Consider the following 15,575-nt stretch of genomic DNA (forward strand, 5'->3'; position numbering starts at 1 on the left):
ATGCTGCCAAGCCTCCTGAGTTTATTGCGCATTTTGTTTAATTTGGTTAATTTCCATACCATTGTCATTTTTGTGTAGCACATATTGAATGGTTTGTGAGCTTTGTTGGCTCTGATTCTGAAATGTATTTTCCATATTTTATTGGAGGCTGGCATTGTCAATCTCACACAACACAATGTTGGTTTAGGGATTCATAAATTCATCGTTGGCTCAATCAGAATAGCTTTTGGTGGTGTCATATCAATTCTTTATTTTAGGGCAGATGAAATACAAAAGTTTAAAAAATTCTATTGCTGCACACAAATGGAATGTAAGCCATTAAAGTTCACGTAATGCATTGCTTTGTTCCCGAGGACACAATGATCACTTGGATCCTGTCAGTCACCCATTGTACTATCCAGCAGCCTGATAAAGTTGGGCTGCGCTCTCGTTATTGTTTCTAGTTGATGGGAAAGGAATGTGTTGGCCTTGCTGAGTACACATTCATTTACCTGTTTAATGCAGCTATTGATAACATATTGATTGATGCTGCTGATATCCTCTCCATCAGCGTAAAATGAGTCAGACACAAAAATGGAAGTCTATCACTTTTAACAGTCACGGGCAGCTTCCACCCAGTGACCGAGAATGTCTGCAGGCGTCCGAGCAGTCATATTGCATAACTCTGCTGTTGCTTTTCTACAAAGGTCAAGCCAACAGAAGCAATATTGGCCAATCATGGCCAGGATACTGGCCTACAAGTATGGTAGGTGGCAGAGCAGACAGTATATGGCTGTTGCTGTCCGTTGTCTCCAGCAGCATTCTCTGCACCTACGTGTATAGGGCTGGTTTAGCACAGCGGGCTAAACAGCTGGCTTGTAATGCAGAACAAGGCCAGCAGCGTGTGTTCAATTCCCATACTGGCCACCCCGAAGAGGCGTCGGAATGTGGTGACTAGGGGCTTTTCACAGTAACTTCATTGAAGCCTACTTGTGACAATCAGTGATTATTATTATTATTATTTTACACACTTTGGGGAGTACAAATAATAACGCCCATTGCAGCAAATGTGTTTATTATGCCCCCATACCCTCCCATCCAGGTTATTCACTCTTCCAACCTCTTCCATTGGGCAAAAGATACGAAGATTTGAGAATATGCACCAATAGATTCAAAACCATCTTCTTCCCTGCTGGTACCAGACTTCCCTTATGGACTGAACTAATGTTATGGACTGAACTGATCTTCCTGCACATCTTCTCTACAATTGTAGCATTACATACAATATACTTCACTCTCTTCTATGTTTATGTATTTTCACTATGTATCCTCATGTATTTATCATATGTTCAATGTTTTCATGTATGGAGCCACCTGTCTAGACTGTATGCAGAACAATGCGTTTCACTGTACCTCTGTACACGTGACAATAAATCTAAATCTAACCCAATGATCTTATTGAGACACTGCAGGCATAATAATAATAATAATATTTATATTGTCACAAGTATGGACGGCACGGTACCACAGTGGTTAGTACTGTTGCTTCACAGCTCCACGGTCCCAGGTTCGATTCCCGGCGTGGGCCACTGTCTGCGTGGAGTCTGCACGTTTTCCCTGTGTCTGCCTGGTTTCCTCCCACAAGCCCCGAAGGATGTGCTGTTAGATGAATTGGACATTCTGAATTCCCCCTGTGTACCCAAACAGGCGCTGGAATATGGCGACCAGGGGCTTTCCACAGTAACGTCATTGCATTTGTTAGTGTAAGCCTACTTGTGACAATTGTTGCTACTTCTATTAACAAACCACAAGCTGCGAGTACGTTTCTTGTGTTGACCATATGACCACACAATCAGTATGTTAGTTCAAAAGACAGTTTATTATTAAACACAAGACTTATCCCTATGTGCAATGATATATGCGGCTACGCATTAAACTACACCTATCAACTAAGATGACCTTTAATTAACTTCTGGGTGACCGGCTCTGTGCAGGTAGATAAGGCCTTTATCTGAGTCCCCACGTGTGTCGGCTGGAAGTTGTCAGGTTCATTTTGGCTGCGGCATAATCATCTCTCTCAGGTAGCGATTGCGGATCTTGAACTTGGCTGGTCGTTATGCTGCAATTGGAGTGGGCACAGGCCGGTCCCAAAAGAGACCGATCCCTAATAACGCAGGGCCTCTTATCCTTCTCCTTTTTTGCGCCTTTTTGGGCGGCCCCAGCCCAGGATCCAATGGATCGATAGGGTCTTGATCACCCTAATGATTCTGGCCAATTATGGGCGGGTACCTCGATGGCTGGGCGAATACCAGTTACCATTGTCCCAAGTACGTATGCCTTTCCAAATAAGGGGAAGCGGCGTCGATGAGTCTGCTACTGCTGCAATTCCTTAATTTGTCTCTTTTGTCCTGGGGAAATCGTGATTGACCTTTAACAGGTGCAAGTTTCAGTTCGGTCTGGTTTTCCTTTGCAGAATACACAGGGGCAGTGTACTGTCTGTGTCCCAACTTGACCACACTGCCCATTATCCTTTGCGTGTGACCATTTTAGATGGCAACATATCCATCCTCTTGATCCTGAACGCGAAGCGTGGTGGATCACAGGCTCAAACACATATCTACCTTATTGTGCCAGTCACCTGTCGGTCAGTTCAGGTCCTACTCTGCTCTGTCCTAAGTTCTTTGCACAGTTTTACCTAATTCATTATTATTCATATACAGACAGTTCATTTCTAACTAACCTTTCTAAACAACCTACTCTCATGCTGCTTGCTCATACATTAAAGGACATATTTACAACACAAAATTTAAAGTGGCAGCACCTCATTCATTCTACTTATCCTGATCACTCATACAAAGGCACAAATGGCTCATTTCAGCAGCAGTTGTCACATTCGATTATAAGTTGTACATTCTCAGGATACCTTCTTATTACCGCAATCAGGAGGAGGGTCTCGACTATGTAGGAGAGTGGGTTCCATTTTGCAAAGTCTTCCCACCAGGTGGGGTTTTGGTCTCGATCTCTAACAGTTGCTGGGTGGTATCCTGACTGGAGGTGGTCTGTTAGGTGGTGGTGTTTGGGCCTGGCTTATGTCCTAATTTAATTCTGTGCAATACCAAGTTACCTTTAGTGGGTGTCCCGGGGTAGTTTTGTCCGATTCCTAATGTGTTCTCTGAGCTTCTCCTCAAACATCCAATTTTGGGACACCATTCATAAGTTCCTACCAATCCCCTTTTCCAGTTGTGCTGATGTAGCACGCAGATGTGGTTCCGTTGGGCCTTTTGTACATTACCCTTTGATTGTTACACCCAAATAGGATGCTTCTGTTGGGTTTTACCCATAATGTCCCGTCCTTACATTCCCCTGCACAGTTCATGTCCAGCATGGAGTAAGTCCATGTTTTGTTGTGCTCGGATTTCAGTAAGTCCAGCGATGATCATTGCGAAGAATAGGGGTCCTGGATTCATTCTGTAGTTTGTCTGTCTTCTGTGTATTTCTGTGTATTCCTAGGGAATCAAGCATAGTATCATGTTATTATCTTTGGTTAACATCTGTGTTTTATTAGTCTTTCTCTCTTAATTCGAATTACGCTTTATGATTGTCACCATGTGTGACTCCCACATTTTGTTTTAAATAGATTTTGGAGAGAGACCAGAAATATAAATTAAAGTGTAGAATTTCCATTGTTCGAGTATCTCACAGCATGTGTGGTCGATGCTTGGAGTGGGCAGATACTTTCTTCGACCATCTCCAACTTACTCACAACCATGGCAGGTTGAGGCTTTGCTTAATCAGCCAAATTTCAAGGTGGCCAGTTTTGTAAAGTTTTGTCCCAGGGGCATAGAGGGGTTCCGTGTATAGCAACAGTAATCAACAACCGTTGTGTCTTAAGTGTAAATAGCATGTGTGAGTGAACGACTGAAAGGGTTTAGAGAAGGGTGGAAGAGAGAAGGGTTTAGAGTGGGGAGCGTTGTGGAATACATTCTTTATCCCACAACCAAACAGAGGGGGATGGTGTCAGATTGGAAGTGAAGATTAAGACCTGCCCAAGGCAATGAAGTGTGCAGAAAACCATTCCAGCGAATTTGAGGGTGACATGGGGTGTGTATGGGCCGCTACAGGTGACAAATGTGTGGGATCCCCGGATAGGGCGGGGGAAATGCCATTTCTCCACTACCCGAGCTTTACTTGACCAGTTTTTGGAGCCCTCAGGTAGGGCGGGGATCAGTGCCATGTCTCCCTACCTGGGTGACCATGACAAACGGGAAGAGTTTGTATTTATGTGAAATGTGTCTTCATGGGGATAGCACATCTAAAAGGTGGGACGTTCACCAACTACTTGTACCGAAACCCCCCCCCCCAAAAAAAAAATCCCTCATCGTATCAATTTGATGAGGTGTGTGCCTGTGCCCACAGATTGTCTTTGACTGCCATTGGTCAGTATCTTGTGTCTTTGATTGCCATTGGTCAGTATACTGCATCTTTGACTGTATAAAGATATTCTTGTGCGATGTGGTGTCGGTCTGACATGAATTAAAACCATGCGTTAAAAAGAGAGATGAGGAAGAAGAAGAAGAGGGCAGACAGGCTCCATCAGAAATTGGACACCTTAATTCTTAGTTGCCGTCCGCTTGTCATCATCTGGGCACCTCAGATATTTGCGTGCATCAATTGTTCCGGTGAATTATTTCCCAGAAGAGGCTCATTGTTCTGCTCCTGGGTGCCAGACTCGCCTCTGCAGGTTCATACAGTTACTCTGGGCATTTGCCGCGTGGGCCTGTGAATTGTCTGATCCGTCATGCCTTATCAATCTACGAGAAGGGTCACGGTGCCATAGTGGAGGATCGGGGTTGTGGCGAAGGGTAGTCATGGTCTGGGGTCTTGGGAGTGGAAACAGTGCTGCGAGGGAAGGGCAAACAAGTCGGTGAGGGGTGCCAGTCAGGCATGGGGCCTAATTGAACCAAGTCGTTGCTCTGGGGGCTAGGATAGCTGACGTAAGAGTGATCAAGCAAGTTGCTAGGGATACTAGTCAAATCCAGGAGGTCATTATCCGAGTCAAGTTCAAGTGCGAAGCCTACAGGTATGGGCGGAGTTAAGGGAAGGGTGTCGTCATGAGGGGGAAGTGGTTGGACTGGGGGCAGGGCGTAAGCTTCAGTGGGCAGGGCGCCATCATCTCCTATTGCCAAGGTGACGTAGTGGGCATGTGGTTACATTGGGCTCCGTAGGCATTGAGTTGGTTGATGTGGAACCGACCAGTCTTATCGTTAGGGTATGCTATTCTGTAAACGGAGGGGCTCACTTTGTCAGAAATGGAGTAGGGGTCTGCAAATGTAGGGGATAGGAAGGAGCTGGGGTTGTACAACTAGATCATAACTTGCTGGCTGACTGTGTATTCTATGGGGTGGACCTTTTTGTCAAAGTTAGCTTTTCTCTGCCTTTTCCACCGTGCGACGCCCAAATGACGCAGCGCTGCGTCATAAATTGCGCGATCCGCGCACAGAGGACCCGGAGGAGAACTGAGGAGATGGCTGAGCCCCGAAGAGCCGCACCGAGGTTCCGGGATGCGGACCTGGACACCCTGGTGGATGAGGTGGAGCGGAGAAGGGACACACTTTGCCCACGACGTGGGCATCGCCAGCCATCCAGCGCAGCGAGGCGCGGCTGGCGGGAGGTGGACACTGCAGTCAGTGCTGTGGGGCAGACCCCCCGGACGGGGGAGCAGTGCTGCAAGAAGCTGCACGACCTCACCCGGGCTGCCAGGGTAAGTGCCATGAGGGTGCCCCCAGGCTCCCCCCCCCGGCACGGGGGGGAAGTGGGGTTGGGGGGGGTGTCGTTGGGAATGTTGGGGGGGACTGGGTCATCAGGGGTGATGTTGTGGGGGTCAGGGGGGTTTGGGGGGGGTCACGGTGCCCAACTATCTACTCGACCCACATGAGCCCCGGGACCCCCCCGGAGGGAACCCATGGCGTGCTGTCTCCTGAACCAGCAACAATGTTGTCTATATCTGCATGTCCTGATGATACCCGCCTAATGGTGATGCTTTATCCAACCACCGCCCCCCAGGACAAGACAGCGCAGAACCAGCGGGAGCGCATGAAAACCGGAGGGGGTTCTCCGGTCCTGCACCCCCTAACCGTTCACGAGCAGAGGGCCCTGGACCTCGCTGGGGGATCCGCCACCCGGGAGGTCGCGCTATGCCAGGTCGGAGGCGCAGAAGCAAGTGAGAGAACCCTGCATGTCCTCTCAACCCCCAACCCGTCATCGCCCCCCTCACACTCTGGCCACTGCACCCCCGATCCCATCCCCCCTCACACTCTGGCCACTGCACCCCCGACCCCATCCCCCCCTCACACTCTGGCCACTGCACCCCCGATCCCATCCCCCTCACACTCTGGCCACTGCACCCCCATTCCCATCCCCCCTCACACTCTGGCCACTGCACCCCCGACCCCATCTCCCCTCACACTCTGGCCACTGCACCCCAGATCCCATCCCCCCTCACACTGTGCACCCACCACCACCTCCATACACCCGGGCCACCGTGTCTAACGAACCCCAAATCTTTTATGTTCCCCAGGGCCATCCGCTGAACCGTCAGGGACATCTCGCCCAGGAAGCAGCGCAACGCCGCCCACCGCAACGGCACCCAGGGACGCACGCCAGAGGTTGGCAGTTGGTCGGACAGGAGGGCAGACCTCTCAGTCTGGGACACAGGACCGGGACGCTGAGACCTCCGGGACAGACATTAGTCAGGGGCACAGGGTGGACAGTAATGCCGAAGCCCACATCACGGCCACACACCCGCTGGATCGAACTCAAGACGACATGACCCACATGGAGCTTGCGCGGGGCAATGAGGGGGACCAATACACACCAGACTTCTGTACAGATGATGACCTCGAGCTTGCGGCACTGCTGTCTCCCACACCGTTCACCATCACAGAGACACCCACCTCGGTTGGGCATATAAGTGATGAGGCTCCCGGGTCACGGTCTGGTGCGCACCCCACAGCCGAGCCGGTACAGCAGGTGGAGTTTGGAGCAGCCGAGTGGCTGGACGGTCGGAGGGCAGCCCAGGCCCAGCAACCAGCTGCCACCCAGACGGTTCCCGGGTTTCTGGATGTAATTGACCCACCCGGACAACCGATGCGTGTGGACACCCAGGGACTGAGTAACGGGATGAGGGCCATCTTCCAGGACCTGCACATGAAGCTGGAGGAGTCTATCTGCGTCCAGGAGCAGGGAGTGGTGCCGCTCATTGCAGCCACCCAGGCCGACACCGCACGGGTGGCGTCCGCGGTGGAGGCAATGGGTGAAGGGGTTTCGGCCATGGGTCAGGTTCTGCAAGGCGTTGGGCTTCACGTGCACGCGTCATCCATGGCCCAGGAGCGGGCTGCCCTCTCACAGGTAGCCATGCGCCAGAGCCAACACGACATTCCCGCCGCTCTCCGGGCCCTGGCTGAGTCTCACCATGCCATGGCCCCGTCCCAGCAAGCGATGGCTCAGTCCCAGCAGTTGGTCGCGGAGAGCATTGACCGCCTGGCGCACGCGATGGATGGCATCGCGCACTCACAGGTCGAGATCGCACAGACCTTGGCAGGAATGTGCCACTCCCTGGGCCCCGTCTCGGTGAACATTCGGACCGTGGTTGATACCGCTGCAGGCCTCCAGGACTGGCAGCGCCAGGTGTCAGGGGTGCGACGGGGCATGTCTCCGAGCGCATCTCCGTCCCACAGTGAGGCCTGGGGGCCACCGGGCTCCACGAGGGAGGAGGAGGTTCTGGTGCCCGTCCCGGTAGCTCCACCAAGGGACGTCCCGGTACACTCGGCCTCCCCCCGTTCCGTCCCTGGCGTATCTGGTGGGGAGCGGGCAGGTCAGGGTGGCACCATGCCATCCAGCACGCCCGCAGAGCAGCCTGGCCCATCGAAGCCTGGCCGCCCAGGAAACGTGTGCCGACGGGGAGCCATGTCGAAGGGCGTGAGTCACAGCAATCCACCTCCACTCCTGCTGTACCATCTGGGAACACACCTAGACGTAGTGGTAGGGCCCGTAAGGCAAAGTCGTTAGGCATGTAAGAAGTTGGCACGGGTGCAGGGCACAGTCTAGTTGTAGTGGGTAGGGCACCTATGTTCACCACACAAATAAACGTACTGTTAAATTTGACTTGTAAGACTGTGTGCTATGTCCAGTGCCAGGGGGCTCGGGAGGGTGCCCGATTGGCATTGTGGTATACGAGCCGTTCAAGGTCTGTTCCAGATGTGGTGACCCTTTCCCCCCCCCCCCCGCCCCCCCATAATCGGACACCGTTGTCCTCGGTACACCGACGCCAGCCACCCCACACGGGCATGTGGTGAAATATCCGTCACGAAGGCTGTGACCACCGGAGTGCATGGTTCAGCTATAGCCATGAGTCAGACCTTGGCTGGCGAATCTGAGCACACAGCTCATCGCAGAGCGGGCTGCCATCATTCAACATGGCACTGTTCACACCCGCTTACACAATCATCACTGTTGTGCAATCCCGTAGTGCCGCAGTGGTAAGGTGATGTGGAGTTGTTGCCGTGAACGTGGTGCGGTGGGGCGGTGGGGGCGGGGGGGGGGGGGGGGGGGGGGGTGTAGGTGGTGGGTGCTGTGTGGTGCCCATGTACAGGAGTGACGGTGCAAGTGGCAGTGTTCAGCGAATCCCACCCCCACAGTGCGTGAATCGTGTGGCCACCAACGCGTCGCGTGCCCGCTGTCCGCGGCGGTGCCGTCGCGCAGCCTCCTGGGCATAACGAGCTGCCGGGCAGTGTCTGCGTCCTGCGCCCCTCCCCCCCCCTTATGCGCCCCATCATCCTCATCCTCCGCATCCTCCTCTTCCCCATCCCCCTCGTTTGCGTTGGCTCCGGTGCCGTCGGGTCCTCCCTCCGGCTCCTCCACCAGGCGGGGCAGGTATGGGCAGCACGGTAGCATTGTGGATAGCACAATTGCTTCACAGCTCCTGGGTCCCAGGTTCGATTCCGGCTTGGGTCACTGTCTGTGCGGAGTCTGCACATCCTCCCCGTGTGTGCGTGGGTTTCCTCCGGGTGCTCCGGTTTCCTCCCACAGTCCAAAGATGTGCAGGTTAGGTGGATTGGCCATGATAAATTGCCCTGAGTGTCCAAAATTGCCCTTAGTGTTGGGTGAGGTTACTGGGTTATGGGGATAGGGTGGAGGTGTTGACCTTGGGTAGGGTGCTCTTTCCAAGAGCCGGTGCAGACTCGATGGGCCGAATGGCCTCCTTCTGCACTGTAAATTCTATGATAATCTATGAGGTCATCTCCCCTCTGCATGGCAATGTTGTGCAGCGCACAGCAGACCACAACTATGCGACCGACCCTGTCGGGCCAGTACTGCAGGGCCCCTCCGGAGCGGTCCAGGCATCTGAAGCGCATCTTCAGCAGCCCGAAGCACCGCTCCACCACACCCCTGGTTGCTGCATGTGCCTCGTTGTATAGGCTCCCCGCGTTGGTCTGAGGCCTCCGTATTGGCGTCAGCAGCCATGACCTCAATGGATAGCCCTTGTCGCCCAGCAAACAGCCCCTCAGCCGGGGGGGGCATCCATCGAACATTGCGGGGATGAACGACTGTGCCAGAATGTAGGCGCCATGCACACTGCCGGGGTACTTTGCACACACGTGCATGATCTTCATGTGGGGGTCGCACACCACCTGAATGTTCATGGAGTATGCGCCTTTTCTGTTCATGAACACGTCTCTGTTGTCTGCAGGCGGGTGCAGGGGGACGTGCACACCATCGATGACACCCTGGACCATCGGTATCCCGGCCACCTTGGCGAATCCACGTGCCCGTGCTTCCTGCTGTGCTCGGTCCTTGGGGAATTGAATGTCCCTGTCCGCGACGGCGTACAAGGCGTCGGAGACGGCCCTGATGCACCTGTGGACCGATGCCTGTGATATCCCGGATAGGTCCCCGCTCGGCGCCTGGAAGGAACCGGTCGCATAGAAGTTTAGGGCCACCGTCACCTTGACAGAGACTGGTATCGCGTGTCCTCCTCCCATTCCACGTGGTGCGAGGTGCGCCACGAGCTGGCATATATGTGCGACCGTCTTCCTGCTGAACCGTAATCTCCTCCTACATGTGATGTCCGGTAGGGCCTCGAACGACATTCTGTCACGGTACACCCTCGGCCTTGCTGGACGCCTGTGGCGCCCTGGCACCACCATCAGTGGATCCTCCTGCTCCACCTGCTCCTCCTCCTCCTCCTCCTGCTACCCCCCAAGCACTTCCTCTGCATTCCTCGCCGTCTGGCGGTCAATGTTCCCCTCGGCATCCCCCTGTACATTCGGGTCCTGAGCGCCTGCGGCCTGCGTGTCGACGACGGGCCACTCCGCGGCCATCCCCTCTGCTGCACCGGCGATCGCTGCATCTGCAGCCACTGTGGGCCGTCCGACTCTATGCTGCCGGATGGCAAACTCCAGAACTGCCACTCCAACCACGGCAGTGAACGTCGCTGTCTGGTTGGCATACATGGTGACCTGCAGGAGGGTGGTGGGGGGCAGAGAAACGACATGTTACACCAAGGTTCTCCACACCTCGTCAGCTGGGCTGCATGGGATACCTGTGTGCCCCGGTGGCCTGGTCGCGCTGCAGATACGCAGCCAGCCTAACACCTGGTCACTGTCTGCGCCCAACGGGCAGTTCACATCGTACTGCTCACCAGTGTGCCACTCGCCTGTGCCCATCAGCCACACGCACCCTGTGGCCGTGTCCTCGTCACCGTCCTGCCACATCAGGGCGGCTGACATGTGGCATCCGCGGGTGGACGATACCATCCACACTCTCCCTCATCCACCTGCACACTCACCCCCCCACCTGCACACTCTCCCTCACCCCCTCCCACCTGCACACTCTCCCTCACCCCCCTCCCACCTGCACACTCTCCCTCACCCCTCCCACCTGCACACTCACACCCCCCTCCCACCTGCGCACTCTCCCTCATCCCCCCCACCTGCACACTCTCCCCCCCCCTCCCACCTGCACACTCTCCCTCCCCCCCTCCCACCTGCACACTCTCCCACCCCCCCCTCACCTGCACACTCTCCCGCACCCCTCTCCCACCTGCACACTCTCCCGCCCCCCCTCCCACCTGCACACTCTCCCGCCCCCCCTCCCACCTGCACACTCTCCCGCCCCCCCCCTCCCACCTGCACACTCTCCCGCACCCCCCCCCCTCCCACCTGCACACTCTCCCGCACCCCCCCTTTGGCCGCAGCCTTCTCGGGTAAGCCGACCCGGTCTCCAGGCGCCGCGCTACAGTCCGCTCCCCTCCTCCCTGCTCAGCGTCAGCCAGCACGACTGGCTGACGACTTTAAATAGCAGGTGTGAACGGCGACGGCGTGAACTGGGGTCACGCCGTCGGGACTTCGGCCCATCCGGGCCTGAAAACAGCAGGGGTGCCGGAGAATCGCCGTTTTGGGTGTCTCGGGCGATTCTCCGGCCTGTGGCCCGCGAAACTCGACCGGGCCGTTCCCGCCGCTTAGGAGAATCGCGGGAGGGCATCGGACCGGCGTCGCGGGAAATTCTGGCGGCCCAGGCGATTCTCCCAACCGGCGTGGGAGTGGAGAATCGCGCCCATGGTCTCCAAAGGAATTAAACTTCGATGCCATGCCGAAGGTGAAATTTAGGGCCAAAAGGCACTGTGGTCAGCTAATTTATCATGAAATGGAAGTCCTGAACTTATGACTTGCTTCTGGATTCATAATTTGCAACTAAAATATATTTTTATTCAGGTGTACATCCTTTCCTTGCCGAAATTTGCTGATTTGAACCACATTCCAGCAGGTGTACAGTATCCAAACTGTACAAATAAACTGAGGGCCTGTTAATCTCACCTGGAAACCCAGAAAGTCAAACAACAATGGCAGAAAAAAATGGATATGCAATTGGCTTTGACATTTTGGAAATCCACCATCCATCAGGGATGACAATACTATGATATTGGTCATTTGGAATATCATATTTTCATCTGTCATTACTGATTCTATGTTATAATAATCTTTATTGTCACAAGTAGGCTTACATTAACACTGAAAAGTCGCTAGTCGCCACATTCCGGCGCCTGTTCGGGTACACAGAGGGAGAATTCAGAATGTCCAAATTATCTAACAGCACGGGCTGGATTCTCCATTCTTGAGACTATGTCCCCACGCCAGCGTCAAAACTGTGGAGTTTTACTCCTGAATATCCTGTAAAATGCGACACAAATTCATAGCCCTGCAGGGGGCGAGCAGGGACCCGGAGTAAATCTCACAGTTTTTGCTGCAGATACAGGCCACCGCACTTCCGGGTCAGAGGCAACGCATGCACACGGTGGCGGCCTCGCCGTGCTCCATGACGGACTCGGACTGCGGAGCTGGACCCGAAAAAGAGACCCCGCTGATCGGCCGTGTGCCCAACACCTCAAGCCCCGCAGAAGCACGCTAGGCCAGCTATAAGACTCCCCCCCGGCCTCCAATAGTCCCGCCCCTGACCATGGCGGCTGCGGACTCAGTCAAGCAAGTATCCCGAAGTATCCCGAAGTATCCCAAAAGCAAGTATCCCGACGACAATACCAGGTTAGTTCCATGCTGTCGGGAACACGGCCAGTCGGGGGCGGAGAATATGGGAGCGGGCCTCTGACAATAGCCCCTGGCGGCGCAGCGTATTCCACAGTGACGGCGCTTTCCGGAGCCCAGAGAATCGGCACCAGGCCCAATTTCAGCGTTGGGAGGCGAAGAACCCAGCCCCACGTCTTTCGGGACTTTTGGGAGGAAACCGGACTGTTTCGCTTGCTCTGGGTGGTGTTGGGAGAGGGGAGTGGGATTGGGGGGCTGTATTGACTGGGGAAATATTCTGCACAATCTTTGATCCTGGGACAGACTAACACAATATCCAAAGATACCGATGTCTTGCGGTGATGTCATTGACATGAAAACATTCTCTTGGAATATCCAGTCACATCCGTAAGCAAGAGTCTCCTCAGGAGGGGATTGAATGTATGAATTTGTGAATTGTGTGTTCTCCTCCTTTTGCTTGGCGGACATGCTCCTATTCTGGACATTGTTGTAAAGGTTTATTCAGTTAGGACTTACCAAGTGGTTCATTGGTTTGAAAGGTTAGTGTTTGAACTGTAGTGTTTATTGGCTACTTACAGATGTACAAATCTGTACATAGCTACTTACAGATGTAGAAAGTGTAGCCCAAAGTAGGAGCTAACTTAGAATAGAATAGAATCCCTACAGTGCTGAAGGAAACCATTCGGCCCATCGAGTATACACCGACCCTCTGAACGAGCACCCCACCAAGTCCCACTCCCCCACCCTATCCCCATAATCCCACCTAACCTTTTGGACACTATAGGCTATTTAGCATGACCAATCCACCTAACTTGCACATCTTTGGACTCTGGGAGGAATACGGAGCACCTGGAAGAAACCCATGCAGACACGAGGAGAACGTACAAACTCCACACAATCACTGACTGGATTTGAACCTTTGTCCCTGGCACTGTGAGGCAGCAGTACTAACCTTTGTGCCACCGTGCCACCCATACTATTCATGCTGACTTCTCTTTGACTCTGTACAACTCTGCCTCCTATCATGTGTCTCTCCACATCATATAGTAAGTGGCACTGCACTCTAATCCCACAGCAACCCTTGCTAAATCCCTTATCACACAGAGATAATTCTTGAAAATGTGTGACGAGAAGATGGATGAGCCACTCAGTGGAAGTGATTTAAAAGTCCCGTGTACGAGCAATACAGAAATCTCTTTCTGTTCACTTCAGCCCTGAAGATGGTGCGAAGTGGACAATGGGATGGTAAAGGATGGATAGTTGTATGTGAGGGAGATTGTTTGATGAAGCTTTCTTTTGGCCAATTACTGTTTCAGTTGTCTCTTTTACATTATGTGATTAGGGATGGTGACAAAAGTTAGCCATGCTGCCCGCTCAATACCAGCATCTGCATGGACACTCATATCTCTGCTTACCATGGTCAAACTAGTGAAGTCATTAACATGTACCTGGTGCTGAATAATCATTTATTGAGTGGGTGAAGTCGCATCTGATCAACTGCCTCCCAGTTAGGGGCCACATGCTTTCTTTCTCTGGGGTTTCTTTTACCAGCTGCCAAAGAACCCATCTTTTCTCATCTTTGTCTCTGCCAACATGATTTCCAGCAAAGTATCAAAAATTTCAATTATTTGGTTGTCAGAGATCCTTTGAACAACATTTCTCCTTCTTGCAATGAAATTAACCAAAAGCTCCAGCATTCAGGCTCATGTTTTCTGTCTCTTCTGGTCAGACGTTTGGCCCTTTAAGTTGGGCCAGCCTTTAAACTACTGTAAGCCAGACTCAATGTGCAGTCAGTAACAAGTGGGCAGGAGTGGGTTCTCCCTCTAAATGCACATTGAATAATATAATAGCCTCTCTGCCAAGGAAAGTTGGTCAAATACTGTAGGGATAGCTTGACACAGAAGATTCACAGTCAAAGGTCTGTACAGATCAGAGGTGCCCTGTGGTACAGTCTCTCGAGGTCTTGAAAATCATTGTCATATGCTGAAGGCCCCACAGCTTTGATGTACACAGTGACCTAATTATTTCTGCTATAAATAGAGCTAAAGAACAATTCAGAATCAGGATGAGCAAGACAAACACTGGCTGTGGGATGTCACTGTAAAAACACCAGTGCAGCCAGAAAGATGAGTGTGCCAGGTGTTCAGAGATACATAAGCTAGCAACATGGGCTGACCATTTAAAGAACCTTCCTGTCAATAAGCAATGAAGAAAATGCCTGAAAGCACTTTCTGCAAAATTGTCTTTTACACTTCTTCAATCAGCATCAGTGCTTGCCTTCTGCTCGGCCTGTTATCTTATTCTATATAATCACATTCTCGCTCGCCGGGCAAAGTTCAAATACAGGAGAAGCAATTTATTACATTATTTTTTCAATTGTGTGGAATCAGTGAGTTTTACAGTTGATGTACCAACGAAACCTTAACTTCTAACTCTTCTCAAATGATTTATTTGTGAAAGGAGTAAAATAAATGGTTGGCTGTAGAGTGGGGGCCACTTGGGATTCCTGCATCTCTTTGAGCAGGTTCCTGAAATGGGGTTATACATGATTTAGTTATGGCCACTGTAGCTACGACTGACTTGTTCCACCTGCCTTTTGTCACATTTTGCAGAGGAGTGCTTCACACTGACAGGAGCCAGCAATTGTTCATCTTTACAAAGTACTGTTATGTTAGAATTCACCCCGAGGCACTTCACTGCGCTAAAATGGACACTGGGATTTTACAGGTGAATTATGTGGAAGCTTTCAAATATAGGGAGAAGTAGTAGAGTGAAGATTTTGGGATAGGATGAGAGTGTTAGGCTGAGATTGCATTAGTTTTGTTTCTGATACGTCATAGGGGATATACAGATTATCAGAGGCAGATAATTAAACTGTGTTCGAGTTCGGTTAGTTCTTGCATGCTAATATGCTGCTAAATTCTCTGCTGAGTCCTTACAGAGCTGTCACCCCACCTTAAATGTGCACAAGCTATGCATTGCAGGATGTGTTTTTTCCAG

The 15,575-nt window shown here is 52.4% G+C and overlaps 1 long non-coding RNA gene across 2 annotated transcripts in view; it reads right to left on the reverse strand.

The window, feature by feature from the left end:
* Positions 1-1,839: 1,839 nt before the first annotated feature.
* The window catches only part of LOC140407890 (uncharacterized), a 70,470-nt gene continuing 56,734 nt past the window's right edge, over positions 1,840-15,575 (reverse strand). For both annotated transcript variants that reach the window (XR_011939866.1, XR_011939865.1), the window contains one exon: positions 1,840-3,485. This is a non-coding gene — a long non-coding RNA (uncharacterized lncRNA). The remainder of the gene's footprint in view (positions 3,486-15,575) is intronic.

Source organism: Scyliorhinus torazame, chromosome 2, assembly GCF_047496885.1.
Source record: "Scyliorhinus torazame isolate Kashiwa2021f chromosome 2, sScyTor2.1, whole genome shotgun sequence".
Taxonomy (NCBI): Eukaryota; Metazoa; Chordata; class Chondrichthyes; order Carcharhiniformes; family Scyliorhinidae; genus Scyliorhinus; species Scyliorhinus torazame.